The following is a 17333-nucleotide window of genomic DNA, read 5'->3' on the forward strand; positions in this document are numbered from 1 at the left end:
CAGAGGAAGGGGTAATATCGTTTGAGGCTTTACGACAAGAATATGGCCTGCCGGAATCTGAACGGCTCAGGTACCTACAAGCATGACATTGGGCGCTCAATAGCCAGGTAGGGGCGGAGGCGGATCGACGTCTGCGGCCATATGAATACTGGTTAATTACATGAAAAACTGATAAAAAGCTTATATCGGATCTATATCGAATGCTACAAGACAAGTACACACGCATTTATAATTCAGGGAGGGCACGTTGGGAGAGGGAGCTGGGTCGTACGCTTAGCAACAAAGACTGGGAGGGCATTTACTACCGGGCTCGGCACTCCGCATACCACATGAGACTGACAGACACCCTCACTAAAATAGTATCATTTTGGTACTATCCGCCGGAGAAGTTACACGAGATTGATCCCAAGAGGGAGGCAACCTGTTGGCGCAGGTGTGGGGAAATGGGCACACTAGTCCATCTACTTTGGGATTGTGTTCAGCTTCAGGGGTACCGGAAACAAGTTATTGACGAGGTTGACACACACTTCGACACGGAAATACAGCGGTTCCCTTCTTATGTCCTTCACATATCCATTGCGCTCCCGTAGGGATCGAATAATAGCTATTGTTCTGGGCTCTGCTATCCAGAATGTCCTAGCTCACTGGCGCAGCACGCATACTGCCACGTTCCAAGGTTGCTACATCGTTTGTGGCATATGTTGGGTATGGAGAAGCTGTCCTTGACATTGATGGGGGAAAGTGCTAAATACTCTGAGCTCTGGCAGCCTTTCTTGTCCCTGCTCGCCATGCTATACTTGTTGAGAGGGGGTAGTGGACCTGGAACATGGGTGGTGGGTGGGAGGTGGGGGGGTGGACTGGAGGTAGTTGGGAGTTTTTTTTTTTTTGTTATTGCGAAAGTTTGTCTGCACCTACAGTGTGTTCAGCCCAGGTGCTGGCTTTGTCGCAAGGTATGGCTCAGTGTATTCTACTGTCTGTGCTTATTAACATATAGCGTACTGAAAGTAAGGAGCCATATGATCATATGCTGTTCATGTATGTGTGCTCATATGTTAATAAAAAGATGTAATACTAAAGTAATGGCAAAGCCCAAACCTCCCTTTTTATTATTTGTAAGTCACCCCAAAGGCAGCCCAATTAAACCCTAAAGACAGGCTGAATGACATGTCTTAGTAACTTACATGTCCTGGCAGTAAAAACCCTGTATTATCGCTTTTAGTGTGGAAAGGCTAGTAGCCCCATTGGAAAGTACAGAGTTACACGCTGACAACTCATCAGTGCTAGCTTTTTAATAGGACTACTAAATATGGTCCCGCAAGAGAGCAAAAGAATTGGTGCATTACACTTGATGCTTAGGCAAATGTAATGCAACTTTTGCACAAATAGCAACTTGACAAAGTTATCATTTTGTTGTCCAGAGTTTTTCAATGACAGTTTATGACTGCACGTAAGCTGTTGTCCTCGAGACAGCCCTCTGCCCTCCAGGGGGGAGGTGTGAAGAACTTTCAGGAAGGAACACAAAGGATTTGTCGAGGCAGCAGGTGTGACCTTCTCGTGGCGGGAGTGTCAAACAGGCTGTGAGCCCAAAAGGCAAGTTTCAAAAGGGAAGCCACCTTTGGAATGACAAATGGTAGTCACACCCAGGAGGGATTTTAGTTTTAGCAGACATGCTGACATCTCGAACAGAGAGCGTATTGCATCTCACGGAGTAAAAGTAATTTCATACCTGATCAGCTCAGAGGGCCTAACCCCTGCTGCCCCCTGCATAAGTCGACATGTCACTTGATGTGGGTAGTGAGCTGGCGCTCTCTGATACTTTGGGATGTTGCTGCCTCACGGATGAGCCGTGGAAAACTCTGGCCCGCATCTCCCTCTGGGCTGCACAGGCAGAGCCAGACAAGCATGAGATTGTTGTTTTCCACACTCATTCTAGTCTCGGGACATTCTGAGGCAGAAGCTTTACGTCAACTGCATGATGGCAACCCTGAAACAATAGAGGGCAGAGAGGCAAACCATACTGTTGTGGACATAGGCTGCAGGCTTTGTTTTAGTAATCTAGATGGCAATGTTTCGATAAAAGACATAAGGCACTGACCCCTAAATCACCAGCCAGAAAGTCCGGTGCCGCACACACTATGGAGAAGGGCAAGGTGAGTGGTAAAGCCACACAGGGTATAGCCATTGGCTCTATGACTATTTGCCACAATATTACACCATCCCTTAACTCATTCTTTAGAATCATTGTGCACAATAATAGTGGCCCAGCGTCTCAGGCAGAGCCCAATATTGGGGTGGCTACGCCTGCAGCAGTAATGGAAACTGCAGCTGTAGAGGAGACCTCTGCATGCCGGTAGACAAAATTTGGGCGGGTAGAGGTAAAAACATCTCTCAAACTGGCCCTGCAACCAGAATAAAAGTGGCAACCAATAATAGGTTTGAGACATTCAGGAGTCTGGCAAATGGTACAGGTGATTGTGATGTGGGGGAAGGGAGAAGCAAGCAAAGAACAGTTCAATGAAGAATGATGATTCTATTACTACCAAATTGTGAAATTTTTTCAGACACAACCTTCCTGCAGTATATTCTGCCAGACCTTCGAGCTGAGATACAGAAAAGGTTTGAGATATCAAATACCAACCAGATGGCTATTCACAGCGCATACCATGCCCTTAAGGCAAAAGTTGATAAAACCAATCAGTGAACTAAGGTTTTAGAAGTCAGTATGGACAAAGTACAACAGGAGTTGAAACACAATTCTGCTGAGATTGAGGCACTGAATTTGCAAAACTCAAGTCTACAGGACGATCTGGAGAGTTTAGAAAACCCCTCCTGACATAATAATCTTAGAATCCTCTATCTCCTAATGGGGTGGAGGGCTTGGACCTCAATGTTTTTGTAATTAAGTTACTCAAACAGGCTGAAAGAAGTTCAAATAGTACACAGGGACCCTTTCAGGCTTAAACTAGAAAATCCTAATAAACCTTTTTACCCACAGTGTGAAAGAAAAGATTCAGGGGCTGGCCCTAAAAGCCAAAACCCTAAGGGGAAGGCTGTTCTTATAGCATCAGATCTGACATTTTTAGAGAAGAGGCAGTGGGCGGGAACTGGGACAGCAGATCGGGGTATTGCAGAAATTGGGGGTCAAGATGTAGCTGAGGTTTCCCGAAATGCTTAAAGTCAGGTGGAGGAAGAGATGTACAATAGGAGGGTGGGGAAGCAGGTGAACTGATCAAAAGTATACAAGCTTCAGACAAATAGACAAGCAGAAGGGTGGGGATACTAGTAGGTGGGGCAGTTTTCACACAAATGTAGGTAAGGTTTCCTCTAGGAGACTGATTGAATAAGCATTTTTATTATGATCCAGAGTTTTTTTGGGGGGGTGGGTCCCCAGAAAGGGTTATGTGCTAGAGAGCATATGGGTAAAAAGAACAAAAAAAAAAAGAAATCCTCATTCACCATAGGCTTCAGATTAGATTAAGACTAGTCAAGAATTTAATTATAAGGGGTTAGGAAATTATGAGAACAGTAAAGCTAATTTAGGGGGAAGTGCGAGGGTGAAAGAAATTACAGTGCTCACATGGAACAGCCTCAGCATAAAAATAAAGTAAAGATTAATTTATCAGTATGTTGAAGAGTTTGAAGCTCAGTTATTGATACTAGAAAAAACGCACTTGACATTCTCAGTATGCAAGGCATTGTTCAGTAAATTATGCTGGGTGAGTACGGAGGTTAGCAAGGAACAAGGATGATGCACCAACTGGTGGTGTTAAAAGTTATGAAGAGCACAGGCCTAGAGCTCCCTGGTTTTAAGGATGGATCTCTCCAGCAGATGGATAACCTTGGAATTTCCCAGGCATCAGGCTGGATCCAGAAACTTATGCTGAGCAATACCACTTGGCGCGCCATCAGGTGACTCCATTTGGCTCTGAGTGACATCGTCGGCATCCGTTATGACGTTGCAGTGCCTATATAGAAGCCACTCAGGCACACGGACATCAGTACTTTCCATTTTTTTTCACACCAGAAGTGCAGAACCATGAAGTAACTGATGTAGTCGTGTGCAAAACTAGGGCCCTGAAAGGGGAAGTAACCCTTGACCTGTTTATCTGATAGAGACTCCTAGAAGCATATTCCTTACCTTTGAATTAGATATCCAAGCCATCCCATCCCGGTGGTGGGCTGCGGACCAATATCCTATACTAGGAAGTCCTGTAGGACCGAGTGGGCAAAGTGCCCATCCCGGCGGACCTGACCATCCAGGCAGTGATGTTTTGCAAATGTGTGCAAAGATGCCCACGTTGATGCCTGACAGATGTCTTGCACTGGGACACTCCGAGCCTAGGCAATAGTCACAGCCTTTCCACTGGTGGAATGAGCCCTTAATCCCTCAGGGGGCTGCGTCTTTGCCAGGGCATAAAAGGTCTTGATGCAGTGAACGAACCAGCTAGAAATGGTCCTTATCTGCACTGCCCTTCACTTCTTCACTCCCTAGTACCCCACAAAGAGTTAGTCATCCACCCAGAACTCTTTTTTGCGGTCAAGGTTGAACAACAATGCTCTTTTTGGTCCAGCCGATGGAGACGCTCCTCTTCCTTAGAAGGGTGCAGGGGAGCAAAGAAGGTGGGCAAAGTGTTGAACTGACCCAGATGGAAAGGGGTCACAACATTTGGCAAAAAAGATGACCGGGTGCCAAACACCACTTTGTCCGGAAAGGACATAAGATAAGGAGGTAAGCAAAATAACACCTGCAATTCACTCATCCTCCAGGCTGATGTAATAGCCACTAAGAAGGCTGTTTTGATGGTAAACAGCCGGAGGGGACTATTGTGTAGAGGGAGCACACATCAGGTGAATGAGGACCAAATTAAGGTCCCATTGTGGCATAACAAAGGGTGTGGGTGGAAACAAATTAGCCAGCCCTTTTAGAAATCTATGAACAATGGGATAGTTGAATAGAGAGGGCTCGTCTGGCAACCACAAAAAAGCAGACAGAGCAGAAAGGTAACCCTTGGGAGTTCCCAAAGTAGAGCCCTGTTAAGCAAGGGTCAGAATAATCAAAAGGACAGTGGAAAGAGAAGCAGAAAGAGGATTGATAGACCTTTCTTTAGAGTAAAATAAAAATTTCTGCCAACAGCAGGCGTACACCATCTTAGTGGAGGGCCGCCTGGCTGCCAAAATGACAATACAGACTTCAGGAGGAAGGTCAAAAGCTATCAACATGCACTGCTCAATTTCCATGCATGGAAGCGCAGAGTTGATTGGTTTGGGTGAAGAACCCTCCCGGATGCTGCGACAGAAGATCCTCCCGAAGGGGGGGCCGGGTCAGAGTATCAATGCTCATTCTCAGAAGCACCCTGGGCAGGAATGGTATGGGCAGAAAAGCATACAGCAGGCCTGAGCTCCACTCGTGACGAAAAATGTCGTAAAGCGATAGCTGCCTAGCAAACTCCACAGCACAGTACTACTGACACTGCGCGTTCTCTTTGGAGGCAAACAAATCTAACCAAGGTTCTTCCCACTACTAAAATAGACCTTGCACCACCCACGGCATCATTCCTGATCCACTAGGCATCAATGGCTGAGTTGGTCCGCCCGGGCGTTCAGAGAACCTGCTAGGTGTTGAACCAACAGGGTTATGCCCTGCCCTTCCACCCATGTCTGCAGGGCCTCTCGACAAAGGGTTCATGACCCCATCCTGCCCTGCTTGTTGCAGTACCACATGCGGTGGTGTTGTGCGTGCACACTTGCAATATCTTCCCCTTGACAGAGGGAAGAAATATTTTCAATGGCAATCTAATCGCCCAGAGTTCCAACAAATTGATGTGGAGACCCAACTCTGCCAGGGGCCAGTGTCACCTGATCTCCACCTCTTCTAGATGGCCACCCAATCCCAGAAGTGACACATCTGTCACTACTGTGAGTACTGGTTGGGAAAGGGAGAGGGGTCTACCGTTGACCCAATCGAGGTTCATCTACAACCACTGCAGATCTCTCGCAGTTCCTTCAGAGATCTGGACCATGTCGGTGCGATTTCCTTGATGCTGTGCCCACTGGAACTTCAGGTCTCACTGTAGAGCCCGCATATGCTACCTGGCATGTTTTACCAAAAGGATGCAGGAGGCCATGAGACCCAACATCCTCAGAGTCAGTCTCACCGAAATCCAGGATATAGGCTGAAACATCATAATCTTAACCTGAATATCCTGGACTCGCTGCTTAGGAGGATAGGTCCAAAACTGCACTGTGCCCAGAACTGCTCCGATGAACTTTGGCACATTTATAGAGAACCCCGCAAATGCAGGAGCTTTGCCGTAGTCTGAAGGTGGGAGAGGACTGCCTGGGTCGAGGTTGCCTTCAACAGCCAGTCGTCGAGGTAGGTGAAGACTGACACTCCTAACCTGGGCAGATGAGCTGCAACCACTGCCATCACCTTGGTGAACACCGCGGGACATTGGTAAGGCTGAAGAGAAGCACCATAAACTGAAAGTGCTCGCTGCCTACCTTGAACCACAGGTAACGCCTATGGCAACATGACACTTTCAAAAAAGCATTTTTTAGCATTTTTGAAAGATTTCGCAAAAATGCGATTCCTTAAATACAATCGCATTTTTAGAAATCGCAAAAAGTTGTGATTTCCACACAATTGTTTAATACATCCCAAACAGTGATTTTGGAATCGCAAACGGACGAATTTTGCGATTTGCACCGGTTGCGACTCCAAAATCGCTTGATGCATGTGGCTGTTTGTTCTTCTTTGGAATCAGAAAGTAGCGGGACTAGCAAACACTGTCTACTTCTGAAACCAGGACCCTTTCTATAGCTCCTTTGGTCACGGAATCGGTAATTTGGAGAATTTCAGATGATCCTCCGTCAGTCGTTACTGATTTGGCAGAATGTGAGGTAGAAAACAAAGGAAAGGAAGCGAATAGACCTCCTGGACGATCTGCAAGACCCACTTGTCTGATGTTATGGATCTCCACTGGGGAGATGATGATGAATTCTTCCACCAACTGGAGTAGTGTGGTCCCGGAGAGTCGCCCTAGGAGTGCTTGGAGGATGTGGCTGCTGGGGGCATTGTGGCCGACGACTTATGGCCTCAGTTCCTGGATTGGAATGCACCGCGTCCACATCCTTATGCGGCTTGGGCAGTCTGTGCAAGAGAGTGGCTGGGATAGGGCTGATGTGGCTGGAAACCCCTTTCCGTTGCCAAGAAAGGGGCAAATAGAAAATTGGCCACGAGGACTGGAGGAGAGACCCAAGGGTCTGGCAGTAGATCGAGAGTCCTTGAACCTGACCAGGGCCAAATCTGCCTTTTCCCCAAAAAGATGGGTTCTATCAAGGGGCATGTCCATCAGATTGGATTGGACATCGCTTGACAAGCCCGGTGTTCTTAGCCAGGTGTGGTGCCTCAAGGCCACTGTTGTTGAAATCGATCTTCCCATAGAATCAGTCATATCTAGGTCACACCATATGGTGAATTTTGCTGCATCTATCCCATCCTTGACTGAATTGAATTTAAAACATTTGTAAAGCGCAGTGTTCACCCTACGGTTTCTTGGCGCTATAGAGATAGGTCCAGCAACTCAGGGCAGAGAAAGCCTGGCGCAGAGAAAGTAGGGACAAGTTACAAGGAAAAGGCCTGTTTAAACAAAAAAGTTTTTAGGTCTTTGCGAAAGGAGGAATAGTGTGTAGCAAATCGTAGGTGGTCGGGGAGGGAGTTCCAAAAGGTGGGAGCCAAAGTTGAAAAATTGGTTCCTCCCCACTTTTTACGTTTGAAACGTGGGATTTGCAGGAGGGATTTAGAAGAAGAACGAAGCTCTCTGACCGGAACATATTCGTTGATCAGAGAGGAAATGAAGGCGGGGGCAGTACCCTGGCGAGCCTGAAAGACCATACAGCCGGTTTAAAAAGGGAGCGTTCCTTGATAGGAAGCCAATGAAGCTCCTTAAGGAGGGGTGTAGAGTGATGGAAACGTGGGAGACCGTACACCAATCGAGCCGCTTGGTTCTGGACCATCTGGAGCTTCCGCAGGCTGTATGCAGGGATGCCGTTGTACAGGGCATTGGCATAATCCAGCCGCGAAATCACCAGCGCGGACATGATCAGTTTGAGTGCCTGTGGGAAAAAAAACGGGAAACAGTGCGAATGGTTCGGAGAGTGAGGAAACAGGAAGAAACAACAGAACTGATTTGTGAGTGTAAAGTGAGTTGGTTGTTCATTTTGACACCAAAGGTTTTAACTGTGGAGGAAGGAGTGGGGGAAGGACCAAAAGAAGAGGGCCAGAAGAGAGAGTTCCAGGGACTGGAAGAACCACCTGTGAGAACCAACTCGGTTTTGTCCGGGTTCAGCTTGAGATGGTTGTGGTTCATCCAGTCCCTGATGGACTGGAAATTTGAGATGGAGAGGGGAGACGAAGAGAGGTTAAAGATGAGCTGGAGGTCATCCGCATAATTATATACGGTGACCTCCAGCTGCTGAAGTGCAAAGATTAGAGGAAAGATGTAAAGATTGAACAGTAAGGGAGAAAGAGAGGAACCCTGGGGAACACCGCAGGTGACTTGGAGTGGGGTAGTCGTGAAGTCCCCCAGCCGGACCGCCTGGGTGCGGTCCCTCAGGAAGGAGGATAGCCAGACCAGGGCTGAGCCCTCAATTCCCGCCGCCCTGACACGTGAAAGCAAGATGGTATGGTCCACCGTATCAAAGGCGGCGGAGAGGTCGAGGAGCACCAGAGCCTGATGTTTGTTGTAATCCATGCCCACCCTGAGGTTGTCCAGGACCGACATCACGACGGATTCGGTAGAGTGCCTGGGGCGGAAGCCGGCCTGACGAGATGCCAAGCCCCCATTTGCTTCTACGTGGGCGCTGAGTACCGAGGTGACATGGCGCTCAAGCACCTTGCCCAAGTAGGGCAGCAGGGAAATGGGGCGATAGTTGGCTGAGATGGAGGGGTCAGCGCCGGACTTCTTTAAAATGGGCACTATTGTGGCTGATTTAAGAGCGGGGATCACCACTCCCTGAGTAAGGGAACTATTAAGGAAAGTAATAGGGGGTTGGGGACAAGTAGAGTAGATCTGTTGTAGGATTCGTGCCGGACAGATGTCTGCCGGAGAACCCGATTTGACCTTAGGAAGTATCTCCAAGAATACTTCCTCAGTGAGGAGGGAATTGAAGTAAGATGGCACTGAACAGTGGGGGGGGAAGGATCAACAAAAATAGAGGAAGGGGGGGGATGTTAGCCTTGATGGTTGCAATCTTGTCCAGAAAGTAGGAGTTTAATTGGTCACACAGGGGCTGGGTTGGAGGGATTTGGGGTGAGGCTCTATCAGAATAGGCTAGGTCGTTGACTATACCAAAGATCTCCCTGGATTTATTTTCCGCTGTCAGAATTTTTGTGGAGAAATAGATGGTAGACTGCTTGGGAGAGCACAGCCCCGGCCTCCTCCTAGACTTGTGGCAGGACTTGCGCAACAGTCTTTGAAAGGGAATGGGAGAAACGGCCCAATACACATGCGGTATTCACTGACAACAATGCCAGGCTGGAGGAAGAAAACAACTTCTTCCCAAAAGAGTCCAACTTCTTGTATTCCCTATCCGGTGGGTTAGAAGGGAACGCGCCCTGGGAAGTAGAGGCCTGCACCACCAAACTTTCAGGGGTGGGCTGTTGGCTGAGGAGCTTCGTATCACCCGGTGCAGGGAGATGGCATTGTGCAATCATCCTATTCACAGGAACCCCTGTGCTAGGCTTGGGCCACGTGCCTAATAGGACGTATGTAAGTGCTTTTTTAAAGGGCAGAAGTGGTTCAGAAGTGGAAGCCCCAGGTTAAAACACTTCGGTCAGGAGATTAGCCATGACCTGCACTGCGGGCAGCTCTAGTCCAAGGTCCTCATCTGCCCTTTTAAAAACCATGGTATAGAATGCCCTCTCCTCCGTAGCCAATGTTGGTGGAGAGAGCATACCAGTTTCTGTAGAAGTGTCCAGCCCACTGCCATCGGCAAGTTCCCCATACAAGTCCAAAGTCTCGGCAGAGTCATCCAGGTGTTCCAGAGGGTCCATAAACACCTTCCATTCCTCTCCTGAGCCTAGCACATCTTCAAAATGCTCATGCAACAACATGGAACCCCTGGGTTCAATCGGAATCGGCGTTGAGCGACTTCGTTCTGGCTCCGTGTCATCGGGGTGGACGATGGGGCTGGCACAACTGGTGGTCACCTGCAGCACCGACTTCGGGTCTGATGCCGGAGGAGGTCCCGTTGGTGCGACCGGTGTCAACCCGGATGTGGGATCCGACCCATGAGGCCCCACTGGCGATATTGCGGGAACCTACAACGTCGAACCCGATGGGCCCATTTCGACTCAGTGGGGCAAATACGATGTGCATGGCCTCTTAACATTTAAATATTTGAGCGGGGTCGCTCCGGCTCCTTGAAAGGGAGGGATGATCCACAGAACTGTGCCTAGAGCATCGGTGCTTACATCTCTCGTCAACGGATGACAGTTGAGGGGAAGATGTAGTCCTTTTGGGCTTCTTATTATTATTATTCCTCTTCCCAGAGTGTCCCGAAGACCTCAAGTGGGAGGAAATGGACTTAGGGCTCCGGGAGCGCTCTCGTGACTTCCTCTTCTTCAATTAGGACCAGGAACTCCACGGAGCCTCGCTCGATGGTGTTGATTGCCGGACCGTGAGGAGCTTTATCGCTGTTACTTCAAGACCTTTGGAGCCATGGTCCAGCAGTTTAAGAACGACTTTGAGTCATGGTCGCGCTCAAGACACCAAAAGCAAATGAGATGGGGATCGGTTACCGACATCATGCAGTGGCAGGCACCGCAAGGCTTGAAACCTGTCTTCCTTGAAGACATACCTCGCATACAAAGTGGAAAAAATTGTGAATTCAACAAAAGTCAAGAAAAAACCTGTCAAAAAGTGTAAGAGTGGTAGCTCTTCCCAGATCGGCACTTAACTGGTTCAGAAAGAAAAGAACTGACGTCTGCAAAATTGGGTGGCGCCTATATAGACACCATAATGTCATAACCGACACCAACAACGTCACGCAGCACCAAAAGGAGTCATCCGACATCACGCGCAAGGGGTATTGCACAGCAAAAGTTTCCGGATCCAGCCTGGGTAATTCAAAGGTAAGGAATCTACAGCTAGAAGTCTCTATCCGATGCATCTTTTGATTTCCTCTAGGCATTTGACAATTGAGAACTCTTATCTGCCTCAAACTCAACTCCGAGAAGACTGAAGTCCTAAAGGTACCTCTCTAAATCATATATAGACCTCAGGGGTCCATTATTAACTTTGTACCTTAACACAGTAGCATGAGGTCAGATCCCTATTCTGTGGAAACAATCAGTAATTGTTCCTATTTTTGAAAAGGGCAATCAAGCAGCCCCAGGATGCTATTGACCAATCTTGTTGATAGACGGTGAACTGGAAATACTGAATAGGGTCATACTCAACAGATTAATAGATTTGGCTGATAACAATTACATTTCACCTGATATCCAATACAGTTTCAGAGCAGGTCAAGGCACATTGGAACAGAATTTGAATCTATATTTAGTAATCACCAAAATACACTGCTGTTTGGAGGGAGGGAATTCACCTGGCCTTCTTGGAACTCAGCCCGGCCTTTGACACAGTGGTTAGATCAAAACTGAGAGCTGAGTTGAGGGACATGGGGGTGGATGATGCCCTCATAGCTTACCTGCACGATTTGCACTTGGGGCTTGAAGTCTCTGTCAGATATGGAACCATGGGTAATGCACATTGCATTTTAAATTAGGTAGGGGGGTCTGGCAATACTGTATCCTGGCCCAATGCTTTTTATTCTTTATATTAATCACATAAAGCAGTTTTTATTGAAACGTTACTGCATAGACGCCCGGAAAGTAGGAACCAAATTAGTATCCGCCTTGTTGTACGCAAATGATTCTGTTTTAGTTGCGCACACACCTAATGGCCTGCAGCTTTAAACTGATTGTTTTGATGATTTTAAGGATGCTGTGGGTTTAGAAATGAACTATTCCAAATCATTTATGATGCCATTAGGCCTGAAGAAAATTAAATCAAGTTCACACTTTATCAAGTAACATCATATTGGAAACGTGGATACATTTTGTTATTTAGGTATGTTGCTAGACTGTAAAATTAACTGGGGCTCCTTGATGTGCACACATGTTCAATCTTTTGATTTTTTTTTAAACCGTTTTTATTGCAGGAAACACAGTGCACTTCACATATTTACAATATTTCCTCTTCACCGGCGCCAGCGCGCTCCCCTCGCATCACCCTTGGAATGTACACAGCCGATAAGCCCACAACCCGGAGGTCGGGCGGCGTCAGACAGTGGATCATCCTTCCTGCCATCCTTCACATATGGCTTTCCGTAGACTCGGAGTACCACATCCTGCTTTTAATATTTTCACCCTGCTCCCCTCTATTAGCCCTTACCCCTCAGCCCCTCCCTTCGACCCAACTCCCCTTCCCTCCCCAACCTCCCCACCCCCCGAGTGCTCTTCCCTACGCCTAAGCTCTGCTGTGGTATACATGTGTGTGTGCTATCAGGAGTGGGTAATGTCTTTTTAGGAATGTGCTCCTGGTATGTGTCGGGGGTCTACTTCGCTCGATTCAGAGAGGCTGTCCTCCTCTTCCATCGTGCTATCTCGCAAGGCTTGCACCAGCATCTCCCATTCCATGGCTGCTTCCATTGCTCTGTCGTCCGACCTGCGGCGGGCTAACTGGTATCTGAGCGTGCTTTCACTCGCTGCCCACTTAAGCATCTCGTTAGTCCACCTTGTAAGCGTTGGGCAGTGTTTTGATTTCCAGTTCGTAGTCATTTCTCTCTTAGCTAAGATCAAGCCCATATCTACAAATTTACTCGAGATCCTGTTTTTGGGTGTATGTGGGAACCAGTGTAACACGCCCACCGCCTTGGTGACTTGTAACTCCCTTTCGGTCACCGTGTTTAATGTCTCAATAACCTCCCTCCAATAGTCCCGCAAATGTGTGCAGTCCCAGAGCATATGTTCCAGGTCTGCTCCCACCGTGTTGCATCTGGGGCATGCCGCATCTTCCACTCCAAAATACTTCCCAATCTTCCTAGGTGTAAGATAAGTCCTATGCAGTATGTAGAAATGTATTAACTGAAAATGTGCTTTTCTTGTGCTCTTCCTCGCCCGCCTCACTATCTGTGCCCATGTAGTATCGGGGATCTCGGTCTGCAGCTCTAGCTCCCAGGCATCTTTCAGCGTAACCAGGGGTTGCAGCGTCTCACGTAGCATTCGTGAGTAGAGGCATGTCACCGCTTTATACGTGCCGGCCGCCATCATTGTGTACTGGCAGGCCATTGATGTCGGGGGCTCTTGGATCCCTTCCCCCCAGTGTACTTGCATCGCTCGTGTTATAGCTGCATGCATTAAGAAATCCCCCCTCGGGAGGTCAAAGTGATCTTGCAGCGTTTGGTAGGGGATCAGTTCACCGTTCTCATATAGATCCTCCAGCATCTGCAGTCCCGCATCCTCCCACCCCTGCAGCCTCGACCAGTCACCCCCGTGCAGAAGTGCCGTTACCATGCCCAGGGGTATCTCAGGCGCGCACATGTGTTGCACCCCCGCCCGCTTCTGCGCTCGGTTCCAGCAGAGTCTGTACGTTTGCTCTTCCAGCGATAGGTCCCTGAGAGTCAGCTTCTGCTGCAAAGTTATGAATGCCAGGACATGTCGAGGGATACCCCTCTCTCTCTCTTGCTCCGGTCCTCGGTACACTCGCGGCACCTCCTGCGTGAAGATCTGCAGATGTGCTGCCAAATAATATAACTCAAAATCAGGGACCGCTAGGCCTCCCTCATCCTTCGGCCGGAGCAGCGTGGATAGAGCTATTCTGCGCCTGCCCGTACCCCAGAGGAAGGAAATCAACAAGGACCTCAACTGCCGGAAGACCGATCTGGGTATCCAGATAGGCAACGTGCGGAAATATTAGAGGAGGCACGGCAAGGCTATCATTTTCACCAGGGATATACGTCCCGTTACTGATAGCGGGAGAGTAGCCCAGAAGGTCATATTACCCCGGAGCGCTCGTATACAGCGGCCTACATTACCCTCGAGCAGGTCTGCAGCCTTATGATATATGTGCACTCCCAGATATTTCAGGCAGTCTGGCGCCCAGGCAAGCAGCGGGCAGGTAGTGGGTCTCGGTTCTCCATGACGCAGTTGAAACAAGCATGATTTTGACCAATTAACCCGCAGCCCAGATAGTCTGCCAAAGAACACCAGGAGTCTCTCCGCCCCCTCCAATGCCTCCTGCGCATTCTCTAGGTATAATAAGAGGTCGTCCGCATACAATGAAATAAGTTGTGGGCTTCCCCGGTAGGTCAAGCCCCTATAAAAATGTCCCTTCCTGGCTTCCGCCGCAAAGGGTTCGATCGCCAGTGCAAACAACAGGGGGGATAGTGAGCATCCCTGTCTAGTGCCTCGACGCACCGGGTACTGGTGCGACACTAGGGGGCCCACCCGCACACGTGCCACCGCTGAAGCGTATAACACTCTTGTCCAGCGTATATAACCGTCTCCAAGACCGAAGTGCTGCATAACCTTGTACAGGTATTCCCATTCCAGACTGTCGGATGCTTTTTCTATGTCAATTGACAGTACTACAGGCATTTGCGTGTCAGGCCACGGTTCTCCCAGAAGGCACACCAGTCGGCGTATGTTGACTATCGTGTTTCGGGCGGGGATAAAGCCAGATTGGTCACTGTGGACCAATTCCGTCATGTGCTGCAGTAACCTGGTTGCCAGTATGGTGCTCAGAATTTTGTAGTCCGTCATCAGCATGGACAGCGGCCTGTAGGATGCTGGGTGCTTGCTCTCCCTGCCTTGTTTCAACAATGGAATCATTAGAGCTTCGCACATGGATTCAGGCAGCCTACCCCGAGTTTTAGCTTCGTTGTACACCACCTGAAGCCGCGGAGCCAATTGGTCCATGTATTTGCTATAAAATTCTATAGGAGCCCATCCAAGCCTGGCGTCTTGTTGCGGGCCATCTTTTTCACTGCGCTCCTAATCTCTCCCAGTTCTATATTCCTGCCCAGGGCCTCCGCCTGCTCTTGTTCTAATTGTGGCAACTGAAGCCCCTCCAGAAAGGCAACTATCTCAGTCTCCTGCCCTTTGAACGCGCTCTCACAGAGTGTTTCGTAGTACAAGCGGAAGCAGTCCTGTATCTCCGTCTGGGTGTGGCGTACAAGGTAAGCATTGGCGAATTTTGCGAATCTCGCGTTCACGAATTTTGCGGATTTGCGAACTCGCAATTCGCAAAATCCGCGAATTCTCGCGAATTTGCGGATTTTTTTTTTTTGTGTGTTCGCGCGGGTTTCTGCCAGTTCGCGAGGGTTTTGTACAATTCCGCAAACGCGAACTTACCTGTCGGGTCGCAAGTTTTGCGAACTTGTTGTTTCTACGTGTCCAGCCTGTTTGGGACACTCTTCTTCATCACTGCCACTCTCTGTCACCACTGCCACTCTCTGACTACTCATGCCACCCTCTGGCCCACCCATGCCACCCTCTGTTTCATCACAGCACCCTCTGATTGTCCAGTCAGTGTACATTATTGTGGCAAAGCAAAGCACACCTTCCCTGCCTCAAGTGACCTGAATTAATTTGGGGCTGATTAATGTGTCACAGAATATTTTTTTAGCTGGCACCTGCTTCCTTAGTGCTTCCTGATTAGTGATCTTTTGCACTTGCTAAGTGCTTTCATTGTTGCAAAATTAGTTACAACACCTGCCCTGCCCCAACTGACAATAATGAATTAGGGGCTGATTAATGGATTTGAACTTCCAGCCTGGCTCCTGCTTGTCTCCCTTAGCTGTAATTCAGGACCTTTGTGGCATATGTGTAACTATTCTGAGGTTCAGAGCAGGGTCACATAATAGTTGCAAGTAGGCAACTGAACTCTGGAGGGGCCCCTCAGGAAGCACTACAGGAAATGGCTACTAATGATGAGCCTGAACTTTTGAACCTGGTAAGTAGTTTCAGTTTTGCTAAGATCGTATTTCTGCAATTTAGCGCTTATTCGCGGGGCGCGAAGTTGTACTGGGAAGCCGCGAACTCACGCGAACAGTGCGAGCAAGCCATAAAATCCGCTGCTCGCGGATTTGCGGATTTTGCGGGAGATTCGCGAATCTCGCGGATTGCGAATTTACCGAAAATCCGCAAAATCCGCGAGCGAAACGGATTTTCCGCCCATGCTTAGTACAAGGCCATCGTCCCCGTCAATGGCTAAGATTGGGTGGCTACGTCTTGTGGGGTTGGCCAGCCAGGCTAGTAGCGTCCCCGCCTTGTCCCCTGCCGCATGCGCCCTTGTCAAATAGGTCTTATGGTCAAAGCAGCGGAGCCGTTCCATTTCCACAGCCACAGCCTCCTTGGCAGCACTCACCGTCCCTTGCAACTCTGGATGATTAGGGCGCCCTTTCTCAGCTTCGCGTAAAGTTTTTCCGCCTTCTCCAGATCGTCTAACAAGGATCTGTGCGCCCCAGTGTATTTCCCAATACAGTGGCCTCTAATAACAATATTAAAGGCATCCCACTCCGTCACTCTAGATGTCGCAGTGCCCTCATTCTCCTCGAAGTAATGTGTTATCCAATCCCCCAGTGCTTCTCTAAACAATAAGTCATCCAACGTGTCCGGCCTCAGTTGCCACGTCGGGACACGCGATGTCTCAGTCATCCAATTAAGGGTGAGCAGTAAGGGATTGTGATCAGATATCGTGCGGGCTAAGTATTCCGAGTTGGACACAGCTCGTAGCACCTGTGAGGAGCACAGAAAGGTGTCCAAGCGGACATGGAGGTCGTGCAATCCAGAGTAGAAGGAGTAATCTCTCGCCGTCGGGTGGTGTGCCCGCCAGGCGTCTTGTAGTTCCCAGCACTCCTGCCATTCCAATCTGCGCTTTGCCAGACGGTGCATTGGGGACATCCCCAGAGGTGGATGAGATCTGTCCAACACCACATCTGTCACTGAGTTAAAGTCCCCTCCCAGGACAATGGGGCCCGCTAAAAACCCTGCCAGTGCTCCGGAAAGTTTGGTGAAGAAGGACGCTTGGTCGGTGTTAGGCGCATACACACTGCACAGCGCTATATCCGTACCCTTCAGTTTCCCTTCCACTGCCACAAACCTGCGCTCTGGGTCTATTATGTGCCTGTTTACTTGGAAAGGGGTCCCCGCCCATATCCAGATCAGCGCCCCCCTGGCAAATGCAGAGTATGTGGTATTAAACAGTTGCCCCCTCCATCTCCTTTGCAGCGGAATGCCCTCCTGCTTCGTCAGATGCGTTTCCTGCAGC

This window comes from Lissotriton vulgaris, chromosome 3_1, assembly GCF_964263255.1.
Source record: "Lissotriton vulgaris chromosome 3_1, aLisVul1.2, whole genome shotgun sequence".
Classification (NCBI taxonomy): domain Eukaryota; kingdom Metazoa; phylum Chordata; class Amphibia; order Caudata; family Salamandridae; genus Lissotriton; species Lissotriton vulgaris.